Here is a 13,458-nt window from a genome sequence, read left to right on the forward strand (position 1 = left end):
ATAGAAATAAAAGAAGAAAAATTAAAAACATGGAGAGCAAAGAAAAGATTATCAGGCAAATCACAGTCTGACATCCAGCACACAGCTCTCATCTTGCAGTCTCCAGGGGCAGATGACGATCTCCACACACTTAGTCTTACCTAAAGTTATAATAAAGGCTTATTAATAAACAAAAAACAAACATGTTATACTTACCTGCTCTGTGCAGTGGTTTTGCACAGAGCAGCCCTAATCCTCCTTTTCTCGGGTCCCCCGCCAGTGCTCCTGGCCAATCCCCCTTTCTGAATGCCCCCATAGCAAGCTGCTTGCTATGGGGCATGCGTGTGTGCTCGCTCCCGAGCAGCCTCTGTGTGTCTATAAGATACACAGCATGGGTCGACCCAGCCCCAGCTCCCTCCTTACTGGCTGTGCTTGGCAGCAGCGGGAGCCAATGGGAAAGAGAGACCCGGAAGAGCCGCCGCTCTCATGCAGATCGATGGATCGAGATGAGGCTTGGGTAAGTGTTAGGAAGGTCAGGGGGATATTGAACACATAAGGTTATTTACCTTCATTCATAGAATGCATAAAGGTAAAAAAATCTTCAGCCTTTACAATGACTTAAAAATTTCCCAGACTTTATAGAACTATTCTGGGGTGTCCTGTATGCAGGCTGTTAAATTCTAGCCATTCAAATCTAAGGGGGCTCACTGCACTGGTGGGTCACTGTTGAAATAGAACTGTAAGTAAACAACAAAGTTGGCTGTGGAAGTCACATTGAGGTAAATAATTAAATGGGTGGAGGTTATTTTAGTTTTTTTGTTTTGTTTTATATAAATTGCAATTGTCCTTCAAAGCTAAAGTCAAGTCAGATATAAAATACACAAATTAATGCCAGTTTGCGATCATTTATACATCTACAATTAAATGTATTTTTTTTTTTAATGCAAACAATATATGGTAAATACCTGAATTTGCCTTGGTATCAGCTTATTGCAGTCCCTATAAGAGGGGTGTGAGAGAAAGCCAATTAGTTCATATGCTGACAATAAGAATCCTGATAGTTAAAGGAGAAGTCCAACCAAAGCTCGTTTGGCTGGGCTTCTCATATGGATAGGTCACAGGAGTGCAGTCCGTTTTGCCGTTTTATTTTTTAGTCACAGGCTGGAGCAGGTCCAGGACAACCTGGGCTCAGAGGAGGTGGGTTGAATAACGGTGGCCATCAGACTGAGGACTAGCAGCAGCAAAAAAAAAAAAGATCTGCTTGGGAAATCTCTTAACTGAAGTTAAATATTACAGCAAAATCTTTTTTTTTCTTTTTTTTTATAATAATAAGCCATTCATTTTTTTAACTTACTATTTTTAGAGTTCTGCTTTAAAAGTTATGTTCTTACAACTTCTGTTTTGTTTAGTGTATTAATATCTGTGATAATTACACCACTTTCTTTTTCTTGCAACATAAACTCATTAGTGTGTTTAAAAATCACAGCTTTTATTTAGACAACTCAATGGCTATGTTTACAAAGTACAAAAGAGTGATATGATCTTGCACATCTACGTAAAACTTGAACTTTCATCATTTAATACAGCAAAGGAACCAGTGTACCGTTTACTTATAGCAAAAAAAAATACACCAAGGGATAATTGTAGAATTTCTCTAGGCAGAGACGTGGGAAAGTTCCACATAGCCATATGTCACTACCATAATAAAATGTTAAAGTAAAACCACACTAACAAAAGAGTATGTTCAAGCCAAGATGTACACCAATGGTTGCGTCACATGTTGTCATAGAAATAACTGTAACAAAGACTAATTCAGAGGTCATAGGTACCTTTCGGTTTGGTGTGACGTTACAACACCACTCCTATTCTTTATTTAATACCAGTGCCCTTTTTATAGATGGTGACTAAGTGTAGCTGTGGGAAAAATATGGTCGACAAGCTGTAAATCAATAGTCTAATTGTTTCCAACCTGTTACCAGCTTAAAGGCATCTTGCTGAAAGCACCAGACCACAGGAGTGGTTTGTGTCTGTATAAGGTGTACAGAAGATATTTATTTTTATCCTGATCTACGCATAATATTGCTTTCACTTTCTAATATTAAAAACACAATTTCTATTATGTTAGTGGATCCCAGTAGAACCAATTTGAAAGCAAACCTGTACTGACGAACTCTAAAAGTAGACCTCTCATTTTGAAAATACCAGTTCCTTGGCTGTCATGCTGATCCAATAACTTCAGTACATTCTGTGTCACTGACCTGGAACAAGCTTAAAGCTTAGGAGGTTGGACACCACTAAGACCTTCTTGAATTGTATGCCTATTCTTGGTCAGTGTCTTTGACAGTATTGAAGCCAAACACAGCCATGCAGCTGGAATTTATAGTTGGAAGTGAGCAGCGCCAGCCTCCATATTTCTCTCAGTACAGGTAGCAAAATATGGTGAAGCAATACAGCAGTCAGAAAGCAGCTTCTTATTTAAAAATCTTAACATTGTGCTTTAACCTAATTTTCGTAAAAATTATTTACTTACCTGCCAACTTTTCTGGATTCCCTTCAGCTTCCTGCAGATGAACACAAACCCACCATCAGGACACAAGACTATACCAAAACCAAGATCCTGTCCTTTGACAATTACCACTAGTCCTTCTCTCTAGCTATGTGATAGGTGAGTACAGCAGTTTATTTTCTAATAGAATAGGCTACAGCAAAGTGGGAAGGGCCTAAATATGTTGGTGGAATCTTGGTAGTGCCCTTGCACAATCCTCTATAGCAACAGGGGCTGCAACCTGGGCAAAACATTTAATGGGTGATACGAGGGGCACGTAGTGCGTTGAAAAGTGGGTGTGGCTAAACTGAATGGGGGATGGCTTATTATGGATGTGCGCGCTAAAACCAGGGATAGAAACGTCATGCATTATTTTGCTATATACAGTATATGCTTAATAGAAAACAACACCATGTTTAATGTAAAGGTCTAAGATCATATAAATATTTTTTGGGGGGGGATATTTGAGGAACAACTTACACACTTTTAATAAAATCCAATAATATTTTTATTAATGTTAACATTTCTTTAATCGCATGTGTACAAAAGTACAATAGTACAGAAAAACAAAGCACTTTTTTTCCCCTTAAGGCCACCCATGTCACATATTATTCTACCCCCATGTACTTTCCCACTATAGACATGGTGAATAACCATTGCATCCATTCAGCAAAATTGCATATGGGTGGTGCAGGGCTAAATGCCTTTCCAGGACATAGTCCCCTTTTTAGAAGCCAAAGTGGGGGTGATAAGACATTTACGGCTGTGGTTATCTGGAGCACAACAAGAGAAGAGATGGAACCCACACGCCATGAAAGACCTGCAAGGGGGTCCATACACTAGGGGGCAAGGCCACCCAAAACAGCACACAATCCAGAGACTGGGATACTGTAGATCAGCCCTCAAATTTTCCACTTGCCTACTCGCATTTTGTGAGTGGAAAATTGTTTCTGGTGAGGAGTTGGGCTGCCAGGGAGTGGGGGGCAGCATGCGGGGTTGAACGGGAGCCATTCTACCATCAATTGCCCCGGGGGAAGAGAGCATGGATCACAGAGCAATAGCCTGCTGTTACAGTTTACATTGCCTTTGCCTCTGCTCGTGATTACACACAGCACCGCCCTCCTGACCCTGGCCTGTGATAGATAGAACGCCAGTACAATTCTGGGATTGTTCTGTCTATCACAGTGTCTATCACAGGTGTGGGGTCAGGAGGGTGGGGCTGTGTGTAATCACAAGCGGAGGCAATGGCAATGTAAACTGTAACAGCAGGCTATCTCTATGTGATCCGGCGGCTTTCCTCTTACCCGTGATGATCCTCTGCACAGGTGAGCTGAGGCTGCAATGGTGGGCACAGTGAGCTGAGGCTGCAATGGTGGGCACAGTGAGCTGAGACTGCAATCGTAGGCACAGTGAGCTGAGACTGCAATAGTGGGCACAGTGAGCTGAGGCTGCAATGGTGGGCACAGTGAGCTGAGGCTGCAATGGTGGGCACAGTGAGCTGAGGCTGCAATGGTGGGCACAGGTGAGGCGAGGCTGCAATGGTGGGCACATGTGAGCTGATGCTGCAGTGGTGGGCACAGGTGAGCTGAGGCTGCAATGGTGGGCACAGGTGAGGCTGCAATGGTGGGCATGGGTGAGCTGAGGCTGCAATGGTGGGCACAGTGAGCTGAGGCTTTAATGGTGGGCACAGTGAGATGAGGCTGCAATGGTGGACACAGTGAGCTGAGACTGCAATGGTGGGCACAGTGAGCTGAGACTGCAATGGTGGGCACAGTGAGCTGAGGCTGCAATGGTGGGCACAGGGAGCTGAGGCTGCAATGGTGGGAACAGGTGAGGCGAGGCTGCAATGGTGGGCACATGTGAGCTGAGGCTGTAGTGGTGGGCACAGGTGAGCTGAGGCTGCAGTGGTGGGCACAGATGAGGCTGCAATGGTGAGCACGGGTGAGGCGAGGCTGCAATGGTGGGCACATGTGAGCTGAGGCTGCAGTGGTGGGCACAGGTGAGCTGAGGCTGCAATGGTGGGCACAGGTGAGGCTGCAATGGTGGGCACATGTGAGCTGAGGCTGCAGTGGTGGGCACAGGTGAGCTGAGGCTGCAATGGTGGGCACAGGTGAGGCTGCAATGGTGGGCACAGTGAGCTGAGGCTGCAATGGTGGGCACAGTGAGCTGAGGCTGCAATGGTGGGCACAGGTGAGGCGAGGCTGCAATGGTGGGCACATGTGAGCTGAGGCTGCAGTGGTGGGCACAGGTGAGCTGAGGCTGCAATGGTGGGCACAGGTGAGGCTGCAATGGTAGGCACAGGTGAGCTGAGGCTGCAATGGTGGGCACAGTGAGCTGAGACTGCAATGGTGGGCACAGTGAGCTGAGACTGCAATGGTGGGCACAGTGAGCTGAGACTGCAATGGTGGGCACAGGTGAGGCTGCAATGGTGGGCACAGGTGAGCTGAGGCTGCAATGGTGGGCACAGTGAGCTGAGGCTGCAATGGTGGGCACAGGTGAGGCGAGGCTGCAATGGTGGGCACATGTGAGCTGATGCTGCAGTGGTGGGCACAGGTGAGCTGAGGCTGCAATGGTGGGCACAGGTGAGGCTGCAATGGTGGGCATGGGTGAGCTGAGGCTGCAATGGTGGGCACAGTGAGCTGAGGCTTTAATAGTGGGCACAGTGAGATGAGGCTGCAATGGTGGACACAGTGAGCTGAGACTGCAATGGTGGGCACAGTGAGCTGAGACTGCAATGGTGGGCACAGTGAGCTGAGGCTGCAATGGTGGGCACAGGGAGCTGAGGCTGCAATGGTGGGAACAGGTGAGGCGAGGCTGCAATGGTGGGCACATGTGAGCTGAGGCTGTAGTGGTGGGCACAGGTGAGCTGAGGCTGCAGTGGTGGGCACAGATGAGGCTGCAATGGTGAGCACGGGTGAGGCGAGGCTGCAATGGTGGGCACATGTGAGCTGAGGCTGCAGTGGTGGGCACAGGTGAGCTGAGGCTGCAATGGTGGGCACAGGTGAGGCTGCAATGGTGGGCACATGTGAGCTGAGGCTGCAGTGGTGGGCACAGGTGAGCTGAGGCTGCAATGGTGGGCACAGGTGAGGCTGCAATGGTGGGCACAGTGAGCTGAGGCTGCAATGGTGGGCACAGTGAGCTGAGGCTGCAATGGTGGGCACAGGTGAGGCGAGGCTGCAATGGTGGGCACATGTGAGCTGAGGCTGCAGTGGTGGGCACAGGTGAGCTGAGGCTGCAATGGTGGGCACAGGTGAGGCTGCAATGGTAGGCACAGGTGAGCTGAGGCTGCAATGGTGGGCACAGTGAGCTGAGACTGCAATGGTGGGCACAGTGAGCTGAGACTGCAATGGTGGGCACAGTGAGCTGAGACTGCAATGGTGGGCACAGGTGAGGCTGCAATGGTGGGCACAGGTGAGCTGAGGCTGCAATGGTGGGCACAGTGAGCTGAGGCTGCAATGGTGGGCACAGTGAACTGAGACTGCAATGGTGGGCACAGTGAGCTGAGACTGCAATGGTGGGCACAGTGAGCTGAGACTGCAATGGTGGGCACAGTGAGCTGAGGCTGCAATGGTGGGAACAGGTGAGGCGAGGCTGCAATGGTGGGAACATGTGAGCTGAGGCTGCAGTGGTGGGCACAGGTGAGCTGAGGCAGCAGTGGTGGGCACAGGTGAGGCTGGAATGGTGGGCACGGGTGAGGCGAGGCTGCAATGGTGGGCACATGTGAGCTTAGGCTGCAGTGGTGGGCACAGGTGAGCTGAGGCTGCATGGTGGGCACAGGTGAGGCTGCAATGGTGGGCACAGGTGAGCTGAGGCTGCAATGGTGGGCACAGTGAGCTGAGGCTGCAATGGTGGGCACAGTGAACTGAGAATGCAATGGTGGGCACAATGAGCTGAGACTTCAATGGTGAGCACAGTGAGCTGAGGCTGCAATGGTGGGCACAGTGAGCTGAGGCTGCAATGGTGGGAACAGGTGAGGCGAGGCTGCAATGGTGGGCACATGTGAGCTGAGGCTGCAGTGGTGGGCACAGGTGAGCTGAAGCTGCAGGGGTGGGCACAATAAGCTGAGGCTGCAATGGTGGGCACAGTGAGCTGAGGCTGCAATGGTGGGCACAGGTGAGGTGAGGCGAGGCTGCAATGGTGGGCACAGGTGAGCTGAGGCTGCAATGGTGGGCACAGGTGAGGCTGAAATGGTGGGCACAGGTGAGGCTAACAATGATGGGCACAGGTGAGCTGAGGCTGCAATGGTAGGCACTGATAAAGTTGTTGTTTAATATTTATTTTTGTAACTTAATTCTGCATAAACCATTTAAGTGTAATTTTTATGATATCATTTATGAGGGCATGTATAGGAGCGCTATTAGGGCCTGTGCATGGTAGGGATTGGGTGGGGCAACTGGTGGCGAGTAACCCTTAAGGCCTGGCTAGTAGCTCAGGACTTGAAATTTTGAGCCCTGCTGTAGATGACCTTGCGTGGTTTATCTATATCAATATCCTCTATGGGTTAAATTGCTTCCAAGAGGTCCAAACAGAATCCAGATACTCATAATCTAAAAGGGAAATAATCTTTAGGTCTCAGAATGATGCTGGTCCATCAAGATACCAGGTGTTTACCGAGAGGGTGTGTGACCATATTTAAGTTCACTGAATGCGTTCTCTGCTCTCTGTCTACTAAATGAGATTTACCTCAACATCCTGGGGACTTGGTAGTTAAGGCTAAGCCCCCAGTCAGACAGTTAAGTGATTTGGAGAGGCTTTTTTTCTTCTTTTTTTTGCAAGTGAATTGAAATATAGGAGCTTTTTTGGAGCAGAATTGCATTTTTTTAATGAAATGTCTAAAAAAAGTGATATAGACATATTTGACATGTTGCTTGTGTACCTCTCTAAACTGAGGGTATTGAGCTACAGGTACCTGAATGCTCAAATGTGAACAGGGGCAACTAAAAAGCATGGAATTTAGCTTGCTGAGCATTTTGGACCTCTGAGATTCAAAACACTAAATGGGGACCAAATACCAGATGCCTCCCAAGTTTCTCGGAAGAGTTGACACAGGTATGAAGTCACAAATGCTACACTTTAACAATGGATGACAAGACTCTGGTTCTGGCACATGGAGCACAAAATACTTTTAGTCACTTTAGACATCTTTTGTTAGAGGGCAAAAGATGCTGCTGCTGAAAACTTTCAACAGATCTGAGGAATTTTGTCCTCAAAATTGGTACCATATGGATACTTCTGTAGGAACAGAAAGAATAGAAGAAGCAATGCATTTAGGATAGCAGGTTGTACAAGCAGTGAGTGTAAACAAGGTCATATTAACAATAAGGGCAAAAGGAGCGGCTAACCACCAGTCTAGGGGCTCAACTGAAGATTAGAGCACTGCAGCCTGGGTCCCATACCAGTAGGGTTACAGATGTACAAGTTTGTAAATGAGAAGAAAAAAGCAGGCAAATTGGGCACCTATCAGGAAATTAAACTCATCCCCTCTTCTTCAAAGCCAAGGAGGCTTTGGCCAATTATGGCTCAGGGGATTTAGTACACACCCCACAATATATAAGGCCGCCTGCACGGCGGCCCTGTGTAGTGTGTGATCTGGCGTTGAGAGAGAGATAGATAGACAGAGAGACAGTGTCATTTGATTTAAGTTAGATAGATTAGGCAGGACAGTCAGTGAGTTAGCTGCACTTACAGTGTATTGAACAGTATTTACAGCTACCTGAAGAAAATTGCTGGTGTTCTTTTGATCCTATTAGTACCACAGTCAGGCAGCTAGACTATTTACAGTTAGTGTAGTGCTTCCTCCTCACAGTGTTCAGTTAAAGCTACAAGTTAGTTTAGTGAGACCTCTGCACAGTGTTCAGCTAAAGCTACAAGTTAGTGTAGTGCATCCTCTGAACAGTGTTCAGCTAAAACTACAAGTTAGTGTAGTGCGACCTCTGCACAGTGTTCAGCTAAAGCTACAAGTTAGTGTAGTGCGTCCTCCTCACAGTGTTCAGCTAAAACTACAAGTTAGTGTAGTGCGACCTCTGCACAGTGTTCAGCTAAAGCTACAAGTTAGTGTAGTGCGTCCTCCTCACAGTGTTCAGCTAAAACTACAAGTTAGTGTAGTGCAACCTCTGCATAGTGTTCAGCTAAAGCTACCTGTAGAAGGTTGGTGGTGTTTTCCTGATCCTATCACTACCACAGGCAGCTAAATAAGGTACAAGTTAGTTTTTTGCGAGCTCTGCACAGTGTTTAGCTAAAGCTACCTGTAGAAGGTTGGTGGTCTTTTCCTGATCCTATCACTACTTCAGGCAGCTAAATAAGCTACAAGTTAGTTTTTTGCGAGCTCTGCACAGTGTTCAGCTAAAGCTACCTGTAGAAGGTTGGTGGTGTTTTCCTGATCCTATCACTACCGCAGGCAGCTAAATAAGCTACAAGTTAGTGTAGTGCGTCCTCCTCACAGTGTTCAGCTAAAACTACAAGTTAGCGTAGTGCAAGCTCTGCACAGTGTTCAGCTAAAGCTACCTGTAGAAGGTTGGTGGTGTTTTCCTGATCCTATCACTACCGCAGGCAGCTAAATAAGCTACAAGTTAGTTTTTTGTGAGCTCTGCACAGTGTTCAGCTAAAGCTACCTGTAGAAGGTTGGTGGTGTTTTCCTGATCCTATCACTATCGCAGGCAGCTAAATAAGCTACAAGTTAGTTTTGTGCGAGCTCTGCACAGTGTTCAGCTAAAGCTACCTGTAGAAGGTTGGTGGTGTTTTCCTGATCCTATCACTACCGCAGGCAGCTAAATAAGCTACAAGTTAGTTTTTTGCGATCTCTGCACAGTGTTCAGCTAAAGCTACCTGTAGAAGGTTGGTGGTGTTTTCCTGATCCTATTACTACCGCAGGCAGCTAAATAAGCTACAAGTTAGTTTTTTGCGAGCTCTGCAGTGTTCAGCTAAAGCTACCTGTAGAAGGTTGGTGGTGTTTTCCTGATCCTATTACTACCGCAGGCAGCTAAATAAGCTACAAGTTAGTTTTTTACGAGCTCTGCACAGTGTTCAGCTAAAGCTACCTGTAGAAGGTTGGTGGTGTTTTCCTGATCCTATCACTACCGCAGGCAGCTAAATAAGCTACAAGTTAGTTTTTTGCGAGCTCTGCACAGTGTTCAGCTAAAGCTACCTGTAGAAGGTTGGTGGTGTTTTCCTGATCCTATCACTACCGCAGGAAGCTAAATAAGCTGCAAGTTAGTTTTTTGCGAGCTCTGCACAGTGTTCAGCTAAAGCTACTTGTAGAAGGTTGGTGGTGTTTTCCTGATCCTATCACTACTGCAGGCAGCTAAATAAGCTACAAGTTAGTTTTTTGCGAGCTCTGCACAGTGTTCAGCTAAAGCTACCTGTAGAAGGTTGGTGGTGTTTTCCTGATCCTATCACTACCGCAGGCAGCTAAATAAGCTACAAGTTAGTTTTTTGCGAGCTCTGCACAGTGTTCAGCTAAAGCTACCTGTAGAAGGTTGGTGGTGTTTTCCTGATCCTATCACTACCGCAGGCAGCTAAATTATTTACATATTAGTGTAGTGCGAGCTCTGCACAGTGTTCAACTAAAGCTACCTGTAGAAGGTTGGTGGTGTTCTCATACTACAGGCAGGCAGTTGATTTTGCTAGCTGCAGTATCAGTATCAGTATATATATATATATATATATATATATATATATATATATATATCCCAGCTTAGTGCAGCTACAGGCCATTAGTATGTCTGGAAGGCTAACAAGGAGAGGCAGACAGTCACAAGCCAATAAAAGAGGGCAAGCAGGCTCTGTGTCTAGAGGCAACAGTACTGGTCGTGGAGACGGTGCATCCTCATAAGCGCGTGGCCTTGGGACATGCTTGGCCTTTTTTTCGGCAGCTGGCCATGTTGAGCCGCAACATGCGGAAAACTTGGTCGAGTGGATGACCAAGCCGTCCTCATCCTCCTCATCCTCTCTCACTAATGCTCAGGGTACTTTGTCTGACAAAGCAGCTGCCAACGCGGCCTCTTCCCTCGGCTCAATGGCATCAGTTACTCCTTCCCTAGCCCCACCATGTCCTCCTGAGGAGCCCCTCGAACTGTTTGACCACATTGTTGGGTACATGCTCCAGGAGGATGCCCAGCGTTTAGAAGGCTCTGATGATGATACTGAGCTAGATGAAGGTAGTAACGTGAGCACGGACAGAGGGGGTGCCCAAGAAGGACAGCAATCTGGCAGTCATGCTCCCCCTGCTGCAGCATACTGCCAGGTTTGCTCCAGTGATGAGGAGGGAGGGGATGATGAGGTCACTGACTCAACGTGGGTGCCTGATAGGAGAGAGGAGGAGGAGGAGGAGGAGGCACATCACCAACAAGGCAAGATGCCCTCCAGGGGCCAGCCTAAGGGCAGCACACTGACTGCATCACACCTCAAAGCTCCGCATGTGCAGGACGCTGCTGTCTCTGTGTTTTATTCTAAAAGTTCTTTGGTGTGGGCCTTTTTTGAGACAAGTGTATAAGATCGCACCGCTGCTATTTGCAACATATGTCTCAAGCGTATCTCACGTGGCCAAAACATCTCCCGCTTGGGCACCACATGCTTGACCGGACATATGTTGACCTGCCATGCAGTTCGTTGGCAAACGTAACTAAAAGACCCACACCAAAGAACAAAGAGGACCTCTCCTTGCTCCTCATCAGCTGAGATCTCCAACCCCACTATATCTTCAGTCCTCTCTGAGACCTGCACTGAGAGGAATGAAGGTGTAGAATTAGGTGTGTCACAGCCAAGTACTTGTGGGCAATCTGCTTTCGGTACACCAACGTCAGATTGTACCAGGCAAATTTCCCTGCCCCAGCTGCTGCACCGCCGAAAAAAGTTCGCTCCCAGCCATCCACATGCCCAGCGGTTGAATGCTAGCTTGGCAAAATTGCTAGCACTTCAACTGCTACCTTTTCAGTTGGTAGACTCTGCCCCCTACCGTGAGTTTGTGGAATGTGCGGTTCCTCAGTGGCAGGTACCCAAATGCCACTTTTTCTCACGGAAGGCGATTACAGCTCTCTACCGGCATGTGGAAGGCAATGTCTTGGCCTCGCTGGACAGGGCGGTCAGCGGTAAGGTGCATATTGCCGCCGACTCATGGTCCTGCAGGGATGGACAGGGATGTTACCTAAGTTTTATGGCGCATTGGGTCACTCTGCTGGCAGCTGGGAAGAATGCAGGACAAGGTGCAGTAGTGTTGGAGGTTGTTCCTCCACCACGTCTCCCAAATGCCACTACTAATGATTGTGACACACCTCTCTCCTCCACCCCCTCCTCTTCTTCTTCCTCCATGGCCTCTTCCTGTGTTTTGTCCTCGGAACCAGCGGTGCTCTGTAGGCATTCAAGGGGCTACGCAAGTACGCAGGCCAAAAGATGCCATGCGGTGCTTGAGCTGGTGTGCTTGGGGGACAGGAGCCACACTGAGGCAGAGGTTCTGTCAGCTCTGCAGGGGCAGGTTCAGAGGTTGTTGACGCCACGCCAACTTAAGGCAGGAATGGTGGTTTGCGACAATGGCACCAACCTCCTCTCTGCCCTCCGACAGGGACAATCGACCCATGTGCCCTGTTTGGCTCACGTCCTTAACTTGGTGGTGCAGCGGTTCTTGGGCAGGTACCCAGGCTTACAGGATGTCCTGAGGCAGGCCAGGAAAGTCTGTGTGCATTTCCGCTGGTCATATAATGCCAGTGCTCGGCTGGCAGACCTCCAAAAGGAGTTTAACCTGCCCAAGAACCGCCTAATCTGTGACATGCCCACCAGGTGGAACTCATCGTTGGCCATGCTGCAGCGGCTGCACATGCAGCAGAGGGCCATCAATGAGTACCTGTGCGACTATGGCACCAGGACAGGGTCAGGGGTGCTTGTTTTTTTTTCCCCACGCCAGTGGGCCACGATCAGGGATGCATGCACTGTCCTGTCACCATTTGAGGAGGCCACGAGGATGGTGAGCAGTGACAGTGCATGCATCAGTGACACTGTCCCCCTTGTCCACCTGTTGGAGCACACGCTGCGTGGAATAATGGACAGGGCACTTGAGGCAGAACAGAGGCAGGAAGAGGAGGACTTCCTTAGCTCTCAAGGCCCCCTTTAACCAGACAGTGTTCCTGCATGCCCGCCGATCACACAGGAAGAGGAGGAGGAGGAAGAGGAGGAGGATTGTGTCAGTATGAAGGTGGAGCCTGGCACTCAGAATCAGCAGCAGTCTTTAAGGGATCAGTACCAAGAAACACATGGACTTGTACGTGGCTGGGAGGAGGTGGCTGCGGACCATGTTGTCCTTAGTGACCCAGAGGACTCCGGACCGAATGCCTCAGCAAACCTGGCCTCCCTGCATGGCCTCCCTGATCCTGCAAAGCGTGTGTGAGGATCCTCGTATTCGTGGTATCAAGGAGAAGGACCAATACTGGCTGGCAACCCTCCTTGATCCACATTACAAGGGTAAGGTCGCGGACCTTATCTTGCCGTCGCAGAGGGAGCAGAGGATGAAACATCTTCGGGAGGCCTTGCAGAAAGTTCTGTGCAACGCGTTCCCAGAGACTGGGAGGTTACAAACTCCTGTTTCTGGACAACGTGTTGCTGAGGCTTCGGTCAGTCAAAGAAGGAGCGGTGGAGAAGGTGGCCGTCTGACCGATGCGTTCAGACAATTTTTTAGTCCGCAGCCCCAAAGTATGATCGGTTTCAGCAACCATCGCCAGCATCTGTTTTACATGGTGCAGGAATACCTAGGGGCAAGATCTGACTTGGACACCTTTCCCACCGAAAATCCTCTGAGTTACTGGGTCTTGAGGATGGATCACTGGCCAGATCTTGCACAGTATGCAATTGGGCTACTGGCCTGTCCTGCATCCAGCGTTCTTTCGGAACGCACATTCAGTGCTGCTGGAGGCTTTGTAACCAATCACAGGGTGTGTCTGTCCACCGAC

The sequence above is a fragment of the Aquarana catesbeiana genome, linkage group LG05 (genome assembly GCF_042186555.1).
Source record: "Aquarana catesbeiana isolate 2022-GZ linkage group LG05, ASM4218655v1, whole genome shotgun sequence".
In the NCBI taxonomy this organism is placed as follows: Eukaryota; Metazoa; Chordata; class Amphibia; order Anura; family Ranidae; genus Aquarana; species Aquarana catesbeiana.